This window comes from Pocillopora damicornis, chromosome 11 (genome assembly GCF_964200805.1).
Source record: "Pocillopora damicornis chromosome 11, jaPocDami1.2, whole genome shotgun sequence".
NCBI lineage: Eukaryota > Metazoa > Cnidaria > Anthozoa > Scleractinia > Pocilloporidae > Pocillopora > Pocillopora damicornis.
This window is the reverse complement of record NC_142680.1, coordinates 16,306,342-16,325,123: the sequence shown is the minus strand read 5'-3', so window position 1 is coordinate 16,325,123 and position 18,782 is coordinate 16,306,342. Positions and strand designations below refer to the sequence as shown.

Here is an 18,782-nt window from a genome sequence, read left to right as displayed (position 1 = left end):
GTTAGCTGACCCCCGACGCATTACACGCCGAATTAGACTGCCCAAACGCATTCGTCATCGTAGAGCTGGCTGCGTTCCTCGTTTCTGTCGTAGAGCTCGTCGCGTTCGCGGTAGAATACACGGTTAACGAAGACCATATCAGTGATGGAATGAACAATGAATGGGTAAAGTGAGTGGCCTAAAAAGATAAGAATTAAGACGTGCAGCTCCCGATTGTTATACAAATTCTCCTTTTCAGGTTCATGGGAATGCATAGAGAAGAGTATAAGGAAAATACATACTGATGATAGGCGGTAGATGGTTATGAGTGACCCTCATCAGTGCTTATGTTTGATTTTTCTCTTCCATGGCAGGTCTTGATGAATACTCAGCTTGAAATGACATGGCAAACTTGGGACTATGATATAACAACTCAAGATACTTCTAGAAATACTTATGTAATTAAAACTCCCCAGCTTCCATTTAATTACAGTGGGAAGTAATGCAGAAATAGTGAAAGAAAAGTTGATTTGCGCTAACTTCATGTTTTTTTTTTTTGTTTTTCTTTGATTTTTCCTTCAGTTTAATTTTCTTCTTGGATTGCCGTCGAGGTAGATTTTTCTGTTTTTTCTCATTGTTGATTTGGTTTTCATTGATAACATCCAACCCTGTTTCTAGTCCATCAAAAATTGCTGCACTGGTCATCGATTACAGAAATTTTCGTAAGTAGCTTTTAGAATGAAAACACCGTTTTCCTCAACTTTCTCAATGCATTCGACAAATGTTCTGAAATCACTTGCAAGCTTCCCGTAAGAAAAATAACTGGGGGCTGGGGCGGGGTCACTTCCTAGAAAGAGGCTGATGATGACGTGCCACTAGATGGGGTTGCATTTTCAACAGAGTTACTAAAATACAGTCCCTCATTTTCGGGAGTCTGGGGGTAAGAAAATTCTCGTAAGTAGGGATTTAAAAATGGAGTTGCGGCTAAAATGCTGTGACGTTTGCCCAAAAGTGACTTAGACAGGACCTATAATTGGCCACAGAATAGGCTGTAACGTTAATGATCATGGTTGCTTTCAACCCTTCGTTCATGGAAATGAGTTGGTCTACCGCTAAGGCTTAGCGTGTATCTTTAATAGTTGCATAATTCAAAGGAAACACGGGAGAAAAATTATGATTGGCATCACTTTAATCTAACTTTTGTTACCGTATTTCCTCAAACAAGCGCACACGCTCTCATAATCGCTCTCCTCCGAATTAACACCAACCCCCTGGACCATAATGTCAAACAAGTGCCCCCTTCCAATAAGAAAACCCCCTTCCTCTCTCACTTTTTCAAACTAGTGGAGATGCAAAACTTGTTTCTGTTACCACGTTATTTACAACTTTTTATGCTTCATCTGCATCGGAATCAGTACAGGAGAATAGCATATTTCCCATTAAGTCAGTTTAAGTTATTTCTTTCTCCATACGCATGCTGTTCTTTAAATTTTTTTATGTCTACTGCCTCCATGAAGAAGCGAAGTTACAGACAAAATCGAATGTAAGAGTCAGTCTGTGAGGGTAAAAATAGATTACCGAACCTTACCCGATTTTGACTCGAGGTTACATATCGTCTGTTTCGGAGTATCTTCGGAGTTCAACATTCACACTATAGATTATCATTATCATCTAGAGAAAGACGATTGCCTTTTGAAACAAATTATTTTTTTAGAAAAAGATGTTTTTCGTCTTGTCACGAGCGTAACAAGCAAAAAATTCTGAGTCCCCGAGAATCGAACCTCAGACTTTTGGATTTCGCGCTCCTATGCTCTACCACTGAGTTACAAAGACTCAACGGTGAGCGAGGTCTATTATGAAGTTCATGTGACACGTGTCCTGCATACTGCTAGGATCAGCAATGTCGATAGCGTCATATTTGTAGCTAGAAATAGAGATGGGAAGTTTTGAGCTCGGTAAAGAAATGGAGTAAGATTTTTTCCGTCTTGTCACGAGCGTGGGACAAAGAAAAAGTTCTGAGTCCTCATGAGGAATCGAGCCCCAGACCTTCGAGTTTTTTTTTTTTTTTTTTTTTTTCTTTTCAGGAAAATTCAGTAAAATAGTTTAACCAAAGGGCATTTTTTTGCAAATGCATTCTACTTACGCTTTGGATTCCAGTAGAATTTTTCTTACTGGACAACCGAGTCACGAAAGAAAGCAGAAAAAGGCTGTGTCGGAGCCCCTAAGTGCCCGACATTTGATAGCCTAACAAAACGCTTTTGAAATTTGTCTTTAAAAATACTCTACATTCCACCTAGGACGCCGCCATTTGAGTCTTATTACTTCCTCTTTCATTTCTTGGCAATCTTTTTGAGCATTATGTAGTTAAACAAAAGGGCCTTTTTGACTCGCAAAAAGATTTATTTGCGTTAACAAGAATTGTAGCTGTTTTTGTACCGTTTAGGTTTCCGTCAACGGCTAGGTAACTAAGTTCTCTTCAAAATGGCGGCATCTATGTTCGAATTATTACCACATTTGGTAACAATTTTTGAACGGTTAGAATACCTTTGGAATCTCAACACGCTGTTAGTAGAGTTCTACTGCAACAAATCTAAACTCGCACTAGGGTATTCTAATACAAAGTCAAACTATCCTTCGCTATTACTTGTTTGGAAAAAGTGCGATTCGAGCAAACAAACGAGGAGTTGTTCAAACTGGCGGATGTGAGTAAAGTTTGAGAGCAGCAACTAAGAGGAGTTGCTAACAACACAGTTATATATTGCGATCCCTTATATGGTACTTGATAAAAGTAATCGAGAAGATTTTTCATCAGATTGTAGGAAAAAAATGCACGAAAATAAAAGAGTAAATATTGGTTATCTAGGTGGTATACATAACCAATGTAAACATATGAATGTCATGTATGTGAACTGCAGATTAATAAATGAAGATGATCATCGCAGTTAAGGACACTTTTAAAGCAGGAATGAAAATTCAGCCGAAATAGAAAAAAATAGTAAGCTATACAGGATTTGAACCCATGACCTTTGCGATACCGGTTTCGTGCTTTACCAACTGAGCTAACAAGCCAACATTATGGTGGCTCGTTATAAACACGTAGTGAAAAAATTGCATTCTCACGAATGAACGAATTGTTGTTTTATTTCAAAGTAGTTAACACTCCATTCCCCAGTTGTCAGTTCAATTTGTTCCTTTCCAATCTGTGTTTAGAAAACAAATTTGTTCAAATCTTTAACAAGCCGCTCGTTTTAGATGCCTAAAGAAAACATGTAGAACTGATGGAGAGACGAATAAAAGAAACTCAAAGAGTTTTAAATCATTCAACTTATCAAAGCTGAACAAAAACGTACATTATTTTACACAAAAAAACCATGATTGTAAATATTATCAAACTATATGGTTTACCTGAAAAAAATCATTATAAGACGGACCCAAGTGCGTTCTTTAGTTGACTTTTTTTTTACAGATTCTTGAAGGTCAACCTTCCATGATCAGATATCTGGTGAATTGAGGATCGGAACGAAAAAAATAGAACGAACGACTGTAAACATATGAATATCAAATGTAAGTAGCAGACTAAAACTATTTAGATCTTTTCAAATCCTCTTGTACATATTGCATAACTGGTTATCCAGCTAGGCAGAACACAGTAGTGAGTATTATAATTCACATCATTATAGCTTTTCATTACCATATTGTTATCTAGTTACAATCATTTATTTTCACGCGTACGTTCAAACGAGCCCTGAGTCCCTCGGTGTCGCGTGTTCGAATCAAGAATTGTTGTGGTAATATTGTTGCTGTTCATACGCGAATCATTTTTCTAAGAGGCAGCTCAGAGGCAGATAGATGGGCCTTTCCACCCATATCCGGTTTTGTTTTGGACACGTAGAAGTTCCCAAGAGTTCATTTAGATATATTCTTGGTTCTATGCTAAACCTTTGGGAATATTCACAAACTGATCAAACGTTAAGAAAACATACGAATTGTTTATTTTTTTTACTGCTCTTATTTTTACAATATCAATGGAGAAAATCTTTCTTATCCTCTTTTTTTAAACTCCTACAACTGTAAACTTTGGTACATTTGATTCAGACCTAGTTTATTTTTTTCAATCGAAATTGGGGATCTTTAGATCTTTGGGTATCTTAGAGGGTCTTTCAGTATAACTAGAATACATAATTTTGACTGTTCTCATTTAAATTTTTGGAAAAACTGTTTCAGCGTTTTCATTTGAAAAGCTTTAAAACTGAACGAGGACTTTGCTGCTCAGATGTAGGTGAGTGAGTAAGGAGAATTTTTTTAACGAGGTTAACATTACCACTGGAGCAATTAAGATTTTTATTTATGAGGAGAACAAGTGTTTTCGTTTTACAGATTTTCGAGGATTTACATCATCTTTAAAGCCCCTGTTATAGGCAAAATATGTCTTGATGAAATCTAATGAATCTAAATTGAAGTATAATTGTTTCTATCAGTACAATGAACTCAAATAAAACATCAAAGAAAAGCTTTGGAAATCATTAGCAATTTAAACTAGTAAATATCCTCAAACTATGTGGTTTATCTGATGCTTTCATCACACGACGGACGAACATTTAGGAAGGTCCATTGATATTTTTATCTTAAAGGGTAAATAGTATATTCTTTATTCTAATTTTCACAGAGTTTCAAGGGTCTACATTCCATGATCAAATATTGCCGGGTGATTAGGAAAAATGAATTTTAAGATCACCCCGAATGGGATGCATAAAAGCAGTGAGCTTTGAGGCTTCCTACAGTTGAGAACTCAAGTTTCAACGGAGAGGTCAAAATGAAGATATCTGTTTTCTTGGCTTTGTTTTGCTTTGTACTCGCTGTTGGCTTTTCAGTGGCGGTAACTGAAATTGACTCGGCCAACATGGCAGATGAATTTGAAGCAGAAAAACTTCCAGGGTAAGTTGGATAAAGAAAAATAACTATAAATGATGACTTAAGTAACAAAATAGAGTTTACAAAGGCGCCAAATATGAGGAGTCCATCCTGTTTCTCCGGGATGAAGACGAGAAAATTAGACTGTGGCGAGAGCTGGCAGTTCCTCCAATGACACTCCATTGAGCGAGCATCGGGAACTGCAAATTAGAGCCAGGCCCTTTCCATCCTTCGAAAGCAATGTGACTTGATCTTCAGTATATTTGGACAACTTATTCTATTAAAGCGTGTTAGTTCAAAATCATGAATCAGAAGTTAAATTTATGAATGAATTATTTCTGTGTAAGAGGACTCTGCTTCATACTTATCGGCGACTCTGAAATGTTGCAATGGAAAAAGTGAGAACAGTGCAACTCGATCCTCTGTGTAACCTGGTCAATTTAGCTTATTTAATTTTTAGCTTTCCTGTTAGTGTTACTCGATTCCCTGTTTAACCTAATCAATTTAGGTTATTTTATTTTTAGCTTAGTTATTAGACTTTTGAAAATGTTTGTTTTTCTTCTAAAATGATTAAATTGTGTCGTAGCAGCAATGGTTTCGTTTCACATTTTATGTTTTTAGTGAAGAATACGTGAAAGAGAGCGATGAAGACCTCGATGAGGTAGACTTAGAGGACAATGAAATGACAATCCCCAGAAGGTACGTTGAGGAAATGGTTAGATTTTTAGCTTTCCTGTTAGTGTAACTCGATTCTCTGTTTAACCTGGTCAGTTTAGCTTATTTTATTTTTAACTTTTTCGCTAGACTTTTGAAAATGTTTGTTTTTTTTTCCTAAAATGATTGAATTGCGTCGCAGCAGCAATGGTTTCGTTTCACATTTTATATGTTTTTAGTGAAGAATACGTGAAGGAGAGCGATGAAGACCTCGATGAGGAAGACTTAGAGGACAATAATATGGCAATCCCCAGAAGGTACGTTGAGGAAATGGTTAGATTTTCTTCTCGGATGAGGACGATAAACCGTTGGCGTCGTCTCCTACGTCTTCGTTGTACTGGATAATAGAGCACGTTAAATGACCCCAAGCACTTCTCGCAAAGAGTAGGAAACGTAGTTCCAGGTGCTTTGGTCTGGTCTTGTTACTGTTTGCACAGGTCAACATTTAGACCAGCCTGTAAGCTGAACTGAGCCAGCCCGTCTAAATATCACAAGTAAATAAATGAGTGGATAAATATTTAAAGAACTAGTTCGTTTACGATTATCTTCGGCACTTCTTTTTTTCCTGCACTCAGAGAAAACGATATGGTGACCGATGACGAGTAGGTTGACGAAGGACCATTCGATAATGACGAAGATGACGAAGATGATGTGGAGGCAGTAGAAAAGTCAGCTGACCCCCAACGCCGAAGTAGACTGCTAAGACGCATTCGTCGTCGTACAGCTCGCCGCTTTCGTCGTATTCCTCGTAGAGCTCGCCGCTTTCGTCGCGGTCGCCGCGTTTCCCCTGGTCGCAGCGTTCGCCGCGGTCGCCGCAGTGGCCGCTCTCGCGGTAGAATACGCGGTTAACGAAGACCATATCAGTAATGGAATGAACAACGGATGGGTAAAGGTGAGTGGCAAACAGATAAGAAATAAGACTTTCAGCTACTGATTGTTATACAAATTCTCCTTCAAGTTCTTGAGAATACATAGAGAAGAGAATAAAGAATATACATACTGACGATAGGCGGTAGATGGTTATGAGTGAGCCTCATTAGCACTTACGTTTGATTTTTCTCTTCCCTGTCAGGTCTTGATGAATACTCAGCCTGAAATGAAACGGCAAACTTGGGACTATGATTTAACGACTTTTAATACTTCTAGAATTAAAACTTCCGTAATTAAAACTCCTCGGCTTCCGTTTAAATATAATGGGAGGTAATGCAGTAATAGCAAGAGAAAAGCTGTGATTTGCTCTAAAATCACGTCAATAAAAATTAACCAAAGTTTGCAAATAACAGGCTCTTTGTTTTGGTTTTTGTTTTCCTGTATTTTTTCTTTTCAGTTTGATTTGCTTCTTGGATTGTAGTGGAGGTAGATTTTTTTCTTTTTTTTGTCTTTGTTTATTTGGTTTTCAATCATATTGCTCCAACCCTGTTTCTATTCCATCAAAAATTGCTGAAATGGTCATCGATTACCGAAATTTTTGTGAAGTAGCTTTAAGAATGAAAACACCGTTTTCCTTGACTCTCTCAGTGTATTCCATAACTTTTCTGAAATCACTTAAAGCTCCCCGTAAGAAAAATAAGTGGGGGGTGGGGTGAGGGTCACTTCCTAGAAAGAGGCTGATGGTGACGTGCCAATGGCTGGGGTTGCAGTTTCACGACTGGATTGGTTATAAAGGGGTTGCATTTTGAACAGGAGTTTGGGGGTAAGAAAATTCTCGTAAGTAGGGATTTAAAAATGGGGTTGCGGCTTTCAACCCTTCCTTCATGGAAAATGAGATGTTCTACCGCTAAGGCTTAGTGTGTTTCTTTAATAGTTGTATAATTCAAAGGAGACTTGAGAGAAAAATTATGATTGGCATCACTTTAATCTAACTTTTGTTACCGTATTTCCTTGAACAAGCGCACACGCTCTATTAAGAGTGTCTCTGTAAGAGCGGTCCGGTCGACTTTGCTTGAGACACGGATTTCGCTCATTTCTTGTGTGTTGTAAGACATTCATGTACCTATACTAAAACCGCAATCCGTTTGATCGGATCTCTTTATTTTTCAGAGTTTTACGGAAATTAAATTTCACTCGAACGAAGGCTTGTCGTGACATTTTTCAAGACTTTAATTTAAGACAACTTTGGAGGACAATTTACAATCCCTACGGAACTCAGCAAAAACCAAACACCACAGCCATGTATACTAACTCTATCTTATCCATCGAGGCGACTTTCGTGAACATCACGTTTCAATCAAAGAAGCAGGAAGACTTGAATGACACCTTATCGGTTCGCTTAAGTCACACACACCAAAACAGATCAAATTCAAGGTAAATTTTTGAAAACGTGAGGCGTTCTTAACTGATCCAACTAAAACAGTTAGGAATTAGGTGCCATAGAAAAGGTAACTATAGGGAAAAACTGCAAAAAAGCAAAAACTTTGTAACTCCGTGAACTTACCTAATTTTCGGCAATCTCCAAGTTTGGCCGCCATTTTGAGGGACTTGACAACATGAAGCGTAGCAGATATAAATCAAGCAGGTAGATCTAAAACCGTCAGAAATACATAGGAAAGCAATTCAAATAAACTTTACTTTCAATTCAAGCGGCAAAATTTGAAATTTTTCGTTTAACTTACCATTCCTACATCTCCATGCGACCATTTCTTCCAACAATTCAAACACTACAACCAGTGGTCGAATTCCCCTCGTCGATTCCACCGTAAGAAATAACCTGAGCCACTCAAGCTTCGACTCGAATGTGAAGAACGAATCAAATAACATAACTGCTTCATCTTCGAGGTAATATCACGCTGATATTTAGATTTTTGGATCGACAAGAACAGTGGTCGGGAAGCGATCGCCATGTCTACCTCATAAACGTGACCGCTGACCAGCCGCTGAGTGAAAACAGTATACCGCGGGGTGGGGTAGGTGGTGGGCTTGTCGTCATAAGATATTCGATGCTTCGTGGTACAGACAACTTTTATTTTTTTGTCACAACTTTCTCCTTTAAATTAGAGCTAGTATTAATTAATAGAGTTATCAATATATTTTTAACCGGGGTACCCATATCTTATGCCCCATTGCACGAAATGAACACTGTACTTAGAATGTTTGTTCTAGGTCATTTTTGCTGTTCCCAAGAATGTATGCAAAATGAGAGAGATTTGATTCATTCAGATGACACGTTCTTTTAAGTCATGGCGCTTGCAGGTTTTTTCTATCAAAAGTCGCGCGCGCAACACATCGGAATTGAAAATTCGTCGTAAAATCGCTCGAACCTTAGAATGAGTGTAGGCAACTTTGACTTCAGGCGAGATGTGTCAAAGGACCCCCTGAGATTTTCTTCAGGACTATAACTGAGATTTGTTTATAACTATGATAATCGTCATCATTAGCGGACTCTGCCTTTTACTCATTGTTGTCATCTCGTTATCGTTATTACGCCGGAAGAAGTATAAAGCTGGCCTGTTGCTTTACCTAACTACACAGAAAATTATTCTCTCTTTTACTCCCCTTGGATCCTGGAAACTGTTACTATTAAGACGATCAACAAGAAAGCCTTGATAATTACTGTCATGTATTACTTAAGAACTACACACCCCAAACAACATGGCGGTTCGGTAAGTAAAAGACTGTTTAATGAATCCTGATGCGTGCGCATGAGCAAACCATATATGGTAGCACACAACATACAACACGCTGGAAAACCATAACATTCCTCCACACATAAAACGATCTGTCCCTAGTTTTCAAAACAAGCCCTAAAATACAATTTCAAGGAAAACATAAAATAAACCAACAGTGTCCGGTAACCACAGTTCGAAAGGTAAGAACGACCTTTAAACAAGAAAACGAACAGAATAAAACAAAGTTCAGAGATCGAGCCTCTGTGGTGCCCTGCGAACTCTCTGAGGGTGTTGTCGCATTTTGACCATCGGAATAACTGTAGCTGGTTTAGCATCAGGAGGGTCAGGTACTGTAGGTGTGGAAACAGGAACCATCTTTGGTTGATCTTTTTTGGAACCTCCTGGAGCTGTGCCACCCTCAGTGGTTGGAGTACTTGATGTAATTGGGGTCAGTGGTGTGTTGGCCACTTCAGGTTGGCTGACTTCAACACTACAGTCGGCGTCAGTGCTTTCAACTGTGTGTCCAACTGCCGTTGGTCTCAACTGATCAATATGTCGGCGCCAGATCAGTCCCGGTGCCACCTGTACCTCGTACATCAGCGGACCTGTTTTGTTAACGATCAGCCCTGGACGCCACTTCAGATCCCCTCGATAATCCCGTGACATAACTGAGTCACCAATCTCTAACTGGCGATACTGTTTACCCTTGTCAATCGCTGCCTTAATGCTCTGCTGGTGTTGTTGGTTAACCATCTTACGGTTTAAGTTAGGTTTCACCAAATCTAGGAGAGTACGCAATGGTCTTCCCAGGAGTAACTGTGCTGGGCTCTCACCGGAGGTGGAGTGTGGCGTGTTCCTGTAAGCTATGAGAAACTTCGCCAACTTCTCCCTCACTGGTTTGGGGCTTTGACGCATGGAACGCAAAGCCTGTTTGAAGGTTTGTACTGTCCTTTCCGCAAGACCATTCGTCGCTGGATGGTACGGTGCTGAAGTTATATGGCGGATGCCATTGGACTTGACAAATGTCTGGAATTCCTCAGAAACAAACTGTGTACCATTGTCACTGACTATCTGTTCTGGAATTCCAAATCTGGCGAACAAATCGCGTAGAATTTCGATAGTCGAACTTGAAGAAGTTGACTTGACTGGAACCACTTCTGGCCACTTGGTGTGTGCGTCGACAACCACTAAGAACATCGAGTTCTGAAATGGCCCTGCGTAGTCGATGTGTATACGCTGCCATGGTGTAGTGGCCCACTCCCACGGATGTAGTGGTGTTTTAGCAGGCATCTTCTGGTTTTGCTGACACCCGCTGCAGCCTTTCGCTAGCTCTTCCAGATGACCATTGATATTAGGCCACCATACGTAGCTCCTCGCGAGTGCTTTCATTTTGACCATGCCCAGATGCCCATCGTGAAGTTCCTCTAACACTCTGCTTTGTAACTTATTGGGAACTACCACTCTCATTCCCCATAGGATGCAGCCTTGGTGAACTGTCAGTTCATTGCGTCGCTCGTAATAAGGCTTGTCTCCCTCCACACGAGTAGACCATCCTTTCACGATAGAATCATGTATCCTCGCTAAGACAACGTCACGACGTGTTTCTCTTGCCACTGCTTCACTGGTTATAGGTAATGGCACAAACTGAGAGGCGTGGAACACCTCTGTTGAATCCACCTCCAAGTCTTCTCGCTCTTTCTGCTGGAGAGGGAGCCGCGACAGTCCATCGGCATTGCAGTGTTTGGTTGTACTCTTATACTCAATGATATAGTCGAACCCAGACAAGAACAATGCATATCGCTGAAGCCTTGCAGCAGTCATGGCTGGAACTCCCTTTTCTGGGTGGAAGATGGCAGTGAGGGGCTTGTGGTCTGTAATGAGCGTAAATCGTCTCCCATAGAGGTAAACATGAAATCGTTTTACCCCCCACACAATGAACAATGCCTCCTTGTCTATCTGTGCATACCGTCGTTCAGTCTTGGTCAACGATCGGGACGCAAAAGCTACCGGCCTTTCGCTACCATCGGACATGACGTGTGAAAGAACCGCGCCGATGCCAGTTGGTGAAGCATCACATGCCAGCCTAACCGATAATGCTGGGTCATAGTGCGTTAGCACCTGCTCAGATGTAATCATACGCTTAGCTTCAGTGAACGCTCGCTCGCACCGTTCAGTCCACTGCCATTCGTTGTTTTGCTCTAATAACTGGTGAAGTGGGTGGAGAACTGTAGACGCATTGGGCAAGAAACGGTTGTAATAGTTTACGAGCCCTAAAAATGAGCGAAGCTGTGACACATTCTCAGGTCTTGGTGCACTGACCACTGCTTCAATCTTCTCTTGTGTCTTGTGTAGACCTTCCTTATCGATCTCATGCCCACAAAACTGAACTCTATCTTTGAAGAACTCGCACTTCTCCTTGTTAGCCTTCAGACCCGCATCTTGTAATCGCTTGAGTACACTCTCCAGGTTCTCCAAATGTTCTTCATCGGTTTTGCCTGTGACAATCATGTCATCAAGGATGCACTGGGTCCCAGGTATTCCCTGTAATACCTGGTCTATGGCACGCTGCCAAATGGCTGGAGACGAAGAGGTGCCAAAGACTAAGCGATTGTATCGAAAAAGGCCCTTGTGTGTATTAATCGTAAGGAGTTCCTTGGATCTTTCGGTTACTTCCATCTGGTGATAAGCTTGGCGAAGGTCAAGCTTGCTGAAATGTCTACCGCCAGCCAAATTTGCAAAAATATCCTCTATACGTGGCAGAGGGTACTGTTCTGCAAGAAGTACTGGGTTCACTGAGACCTTGAAATCGCCACAAACTCGTACCGATCCGTTTCGCTTGACTACCGGGACAATTGGGGTCGCCCATTCACTGTATTCTACTTTAGAGAGAATACCTTCCTTCTCTAAGCGTGTCAATTCTGCTTCTACTTTGGGGCGGAGTGCGTATGGCACTTGGCGTGGTTTATGAAAGCTGGACTGGCAGCCTTCCTCGACCTTCAAATCCGCCTTGTAGCCTTTAAGTGTGCCCAGATTTTCGGAGAATACAGACTCGTACTTCTGTAGTAGCTGATCCACTTTGCGTGCCATACCCCCTTCTGAAGTCTTGCTAAGCTTAAAGGTTTTGATTTCACCCCAGTTCAGTTGAATGTTGGACAGCCAGTCACGCCCAAACAGTGCTGGTCCCTGCGTCTCAACAACTTGTAGGTTTAACTCTTTTTCCTGGCCCTTGAACTTAACATTACATCTCATCTCTCCCTTAGGTGTGATTTTCTGCCCAGTGTATGTCTTAAGTGTCACAAGGCTCTTTGAAAGTTTCACATGATTGAAATGTTCCTTATATAGTTTGTATGGAAGTACAGACACCGCTGACCCTGTGTCTAGTTCCATCTTGACCACCTTTCCCTGTATTTCGGGGTTGACCCATATTACGTGATCCTTGTCACCCACATTATTAACCTCAAGGGATGCCAAATAATCATCGCTGTCCCCGTCATCGCTGTCTACATAATTTACTGGGGGTTGGGAAGCTTGTGTCTCTTTTTTCTTTGATTTACAAGCCCTCACAATGTGACCAGTCTTGTTACAGTGGTGGCATTTTTCTTTCTTGAATGGACAACTTTTGTGATCATGAATTCCCAAACAGCGGTAGCAACTTTGATCACCCGTTCTCTTGGGGGAAAAAGAACCCTTTTTCTCTGAAAGCTTGGTTTCTCTCTTGAATTTAAGCTTCTTGCCTGGCTTTGATTTGGCTAATAAATCGATTGATTCTGACGCTTTATTCCCCTGGAGAGCTTCAACATCCTTGTAAGATTGCTCAATAGCTAAGCACTTTGCAACAGCAATGTTAAATGTTAGTTCCTCAAGCTTAAGTTTCAAAAGCTCTGACATCATTCTCTTATCTCGAATACCCGAAACCAGTCTATCTCTAAGCCTTTCCAAACGCATGGCGTCGTTAAATTTGCAATCCATAGCTAGATGTTTCAAAACAGCAACATATTGACTCACCGTTTCTCCTGCGTTACGTGCTCGGTTGTCAAACTCATACCTGGCTACTAAAGCAGACTTCTGTGGCTTCAATTGTTCGCGGAGACGCTCTACGATTGCGTTGTACGTGAGAGAATCTTCTCCTAACAAGGTCGGAGCCATCAAATCTTTCGCCAGTTGATACGTTTCAGTGGGAAGATTGGTTAACAGGATGGCTTTCTTCTGTTTCGCGTCGGTCACTCCATTGGCCAAGAAGAAGAATCCTAACTGTTCTGTATACGCCTCGAAGTCAGTTCCCACAGTGAACTTTTGAACTTTTCCGATGTTACGAACTGGATTTGGTGCCGTATTTGCATCGCTGGCCATCGTGGACGTTATGTGGATTTAGTTTAGGGATGTCTTCACTTTTAGCAGCCAAAAAGGTCCCTTAATATCCTCTTCCTCGTCGCCAAAATTGTCATGTATTACTTAAGAATTACTGAAATTCTTGATTAACAAAATGTAACAAAAAATCGGTGGGGAGAGTAACTCGCATATCTTATAATCTGAACGATAGTTTTCAATAAGACAAACACCAATTGATTCAATTAACCTTAGTTGTCTCATGTTTAAAAGTGGCGTTTCTGGGAACGGTAGATTCCTCTCTGATTCTTCTTGTCTCAGCCAAGACTCACTATCATCAACTTTTTTCTTGTGCTTCTTACGGCATGGGACACAGAGAGCTGAGGTAAGCGATTGCAAATTTCTCAATTAAAGTGAAGCCAAGTAGTATCCATCAGGAATTGAAAACCGACATGCACTGTTTACTTTATTATTCTTAATAAAATAAGGGGTGTATTAGTCTGCAAATTTAATCATACTGGTTAATGAGAATCATACAAACCGAGGAAAACTGACCCCAAATAATAATTCGGAACCGTACGCATGAGTAAGTGTATTGCGTTGTCAGGTGATTTGATCTTCTACAAAAACATTATTGATTATCAACCAAGCAACATTGTACATATTTCCATCTACAATTAAAAGCACTTACACATAGATCTATGTATTTTCAACGTGATGTGTACTTAAATACCCTTAATCTAATAAAGAGTTTCTTCTCTTTTCAAGCAGATATGTCACGAGACAAAAATAGAGAACAGAAAATGTTACTGAAGACTACCTGATTCAACTGGTAAAATAACTCCAAACAGCTTTTGAATGTCCTGAGACATAAGCAAGGCAATTACATCTCTGCCTTGAATACGCTTCCTGACACCATCATTATCAGGATACTGACTTGTTACCTTTGCACTTCTGCAAAACTTCCTTAGAGTGTGGCGATGCCTATAGCAAATCCACATTTTTTGTTTATCCTCCTGAGCGAGGTGAAATAGGCCAGTCCTTGTCAAGATTAGTTCATTTTCACTTAAGACCTCTTTAGACAAGTGACAGCTTATCAAATGATGTTTTACTTCATCATTGCATTCAGACAGTCGTACCAAACCACTTAAGCCATGCGATGAACCAAAGTTTTTTCCATCTTTGCTATTCAAAAAGCAGTCCTGAGACATAATGAAAGTCTCGGTGGCACAGGGTGGCACAGGTTAAGAGGCGATCTCTCTAAGAGCGGTCCATGGCATTTCGCATCGGAAAAAGGTTTTCCCTCAAACTTTGCTCAATAAACTATTTTTGGTAACAAGTAAATAAAACCACATTAGTTTTTGGAAATACCTCAAAATAAAATTTTTAGAGCTCTCAAAAGTCAAAGCTGCAAAAGGCCCTTTTTTGACCTCTTGCGACATCGAAAATTTCAAATGTTGAATAGCCCGGTCCTCGTATCACACCGCATGCAACAAAAAATATTTTGTATTCTTAAAGTGTGTGATATATAAGGTGTATAAAATGCATTTCAATTTTGATATTCGTCTATTCAGAGGCTCGTCATAATTTATTTAAAAACACTCGTTGGACAGCTTTCTGAAATTGGTTAAAAGTACTCTTTCTTTCTCGATTGATATTGCTCAAGTCCAGACCAGACCATTAAAAACTCCGCTTGATTTCTGCTAATAAGATGTTTGGCTGCAGAAAAATATAAAAACATCTTGCACTTATTGATTTTCTTCGCCGAGGTGACTTCGAACTTTTAGCGATATTGCAAGCGTGACAGCCGATTATGCAAATTAGTTCATTGAGCAAACTCCGACCGTTTTATGTGAGTAGCTCAATAAATCTTAGATTTTAACCATTTTAAGTAGAAAATATAGTAGGACAGAGCTTTAAACCACACCGATTAATACTTTAAGCATTTTAAAAGGCCAAAATTTGACAAATTTTATTATCTCGTGACGAAAGACGTCAACAACAACGTATCGAATATCATAATTTGATTAGCGCTCGCAAACCCCTTTTTTAAAAATTTGGCTTCTGTTATTTCATATTTGAGTTCTGATGGCTTACGCTATTCAAACCTGTATGAACATTTCAAAATTAAACTACAGGATTCTATTTAGTGTAACCGGCGATAACAGCACACACTAAATTCACCGTGACCAGTGACTCTGTCACGTAATTCCATCGTGTAATTGTCCTGAATACTTCTCACGTCTAAATAAAGCAGCGATTTCTCGGATTTCTCGCTGAAAGGGAAAAAATGATATTTGGTCGTCACATCTTTCTGCATAATAGTCTCTGTTCATAAGTTTGAAGAGTTCTTGTAAAAAAAGATATCGCATTCGCATAACGGGTGGACGTCATAACTAGATTGCATAACAACTGCACTCTGAAATCATTTCCTCCATTTTTGCAAGAGGTGCTGCATTTGTATCTTGCATTTTGAATGCGAGCTCAAAATGTTCGCATATGTCTCTTAGCATCTTGACTTTGAGACTAGACAACCTTGCTTCTCTTGCCAACGAGCACACATCATAGATATCAAACATGATTGGATGTTTCAATCTATCTCATCCATTACTGTGTTCCTCGCCTCTCTCAAACACCCTTCGTCTACATCAGACGCGGATGCTTCTATCAAGTGGTCGTCTGCGTCGGTGGCATCATCCGATTCTTGTTGTATTTTAGATTGCTGTTTAAGGCACAATCTCGAGTAGAAACCCTGAATCTGTATGTTGGATAACCACTCTGTTCTATCGAACATTCTCTCTCCATCTATTGTGCAAGCAGTTCGCATATCCTTTGCTACTTTCACTGGGTTTGGTTTCTGCCAGTGTCTCATCCGATATTAAATTTCTGTTTCAATTACTGCCTGACGTTTTGCGAAAGCCGTTCACTTGCACCTCTCTTATGAAGAGCCCATTCCATGGGAAGCTTTGATGTACTTGTCAAGGGTTCTGTGGCCACTGCAACCAGTTCAGTCGAACTTTCACCCTCTAATGACAATTACTGAAAGTAATGGACCCACTACCTCTTCACTTTGTCATAAAGACTTTAAGTCATGCTCGCAGGCACAGGACTTACATGATGAACTAGCTAGTTCATATGGAAGTCAAGGTCGGCCTGCGTCTTAAAATCTTCATCGCAACCAGGTTCAGGGCATTGATAGGAACTACCGTCGTTGCTATCATTGCTTTCTCCTGCTGATGCAGTTCGTCGAGCAGTAGTGGGGAAAAATGGAATCTCCTTCACCAGATCCGTCATTTTTTCTGTGGAAAAATTGCAATTTTAATTTTACCGAATAAACTTTCCAGACCCAACATTAAACGCTCTCCAAACGCGCAGGCCCTCTTGTGTAAGTTGCTGAAAGTGGCAATCGTGATGTCCGAGCCCTCGTAGAGTTGATACTAGCTTACTGTTGTGATAGCAACCTGCTTCATCCGATCTTATAAAGGGCCTTTTTTATTCCTGAATTTCTTAACTTTATGGTGACAAAGAGATTTTCTAGGACTGACAGCACTGAAAACCAGTCTTTTTTACAGCTGTTAAGAAGGTCTACGTATCAGGTTACTTCCACGCTTTCCTCCTGTCTTACAACAGCGCTACTCACATGCCAATTGATTTCCCTCTAGGGAAACCATTCTGCTTGCTTTTCCCGGAACTTCATCGCTATGAACTTCATTGTCCAGTCAACTATTATAAATGCTTCATCTCCCTCCAAAGTATCGAAAATTTGCAGCTCGTACTGATCCTGGTTTCTGCTCTCAGGATATACCCTCTCCATTCAAAGGTCTTAACGGCAGCATTTTTTGCTTCATACAGATAGTCTTCCGCTTGAAACCTACCCAATTGCATTGTGTACTCAGAAATAGCGCCTTTTACTTCTTCAAGAGCACTCTTCAACATCTCACAATCCTCACACTTCACGTTGTGACTGTGACTGCATACTTTCTGAACTTCAGTGTCACTAGCATAGCTCAGTGCAAAGACCCTACAGTGATCGGCACATTTGCTATCGTCCTCTTCGCAGTGATTACGGTATGTAGTCTTCAAATACAACTTGCTCTCTTGAAGCCTCTTCCGAACTTCTTTACACTAGTCCTTTTCTGCTCCCACGCTTTCCAATTCGTCTATAATTTGGAGAAAATCCTTGAAACCATCCGCTCCCTCAGCTGCAGTATCGTGTAAACCTCTATATAACACCATACATCTTAGAAATGGCCTTTGACTTTTGCAAATTGACAGAATACCGGCTCTTTAGCCCTTTGGAATCGCTACCAGGGTGTGTCGGATACTGGCACGCTGAACTTTGGCGCCAGAACTTCCCATAAGTGTGCCTATGCTTTGCGCAGACCCACATTTTGCCATAACTGAGTCTTCTGCATCGAACAGGCCAGCCCTTGCAAAGATAAGCTCTCCTTCTGTGAAACTCTCTTTTGACAAATGGATTAAGCAGAGATGACTCTTTATTGAGTCAGTACTCTGAGGCAAGTTAAACAAACCGGAAACTCCTCGTGAGTCTTCTAACAAAGTTTCTGAAGAACGCGACTGAAAACAGGACTTCTTTTGGCGAATACCGCTTCAAGAATTTAATGTTATTAATCCCAAGCAAACCAGTACCGAAAAAGAAATATGAATTACAGCTAATATAATTACAGCTAATATAATTACGCACTTTACAGTATAGATATAGCTAATTGTTGGAAAAATGAGGTCACACGTAACGTAATAATTTATTTCCTCAAAAATCGCGTGGTCCTTTTCCACAAGAACTCCCTAGAGTTCTGAATAGAAACTTTCATAAAGACAGGTGTGCAGACAAAATTTCTCTTATTCCTGCCGACCAGAATTCGGATCCAAAAGGCGATGTTATCGCTGCTTTATTAAGAAGGGAGAAGCAAATGAGGATAATTACACATGTACAATTGAATTATGTGACAGTGGTCACGGTGTATTTCAATGTGTGCTGTTATCGCCGGTTACACTAAATAGAATCCTGTAGTTTGGTTTTGAAATGCTCATACAGGTTTGAATAGCGTAAGCCATCAGAACTCAAATATGAAATAACAGAAGCCAAATTTTTAAAAAGGGGTTTGCGAGCGCTAATCAAATTGATATTCGATACGTTGTTGTTGACGTCTTTCGTCACGAGATAATAAAATTTGTCAAATTTTGGCCTTTTAAAATGTTTAAGGTATTAATCGGTGTGGTTTAAAG

At 40.3% G+C, this 18,782-nt stretch overlaps 1 long non-coding RNA gene across 2 annotated transcripts; it reads left to right on the top strand.

The window, feature by feature from the left end:
- Positions 1-4,743: 4,743 nt before the first annotated feature.
- On the top strand, positions 4,744-5,861 carry LOC113664302 (uncharacterized). Of its 2 annotated transcripts, XR_016181102.1 has the most exons (3): positions 4,773-4,914; positions 5,512-5,551; positions 5,824-5,861. It is a non-coding gene; the product is annotated as an uncharacterized LOC113664302 (long non-coding RNA). The 2 variants fall into 2 exon arrangements; XR_016181101.1 differs by lacking the exon at positions 5,824-5,861 and having other exon boundaries at positions 4,744-4,914; positions 5,512-5,650.
- The last annotated feature ends 12,921 nt before the right edge of the window (positions 5,862-18,782 follow it).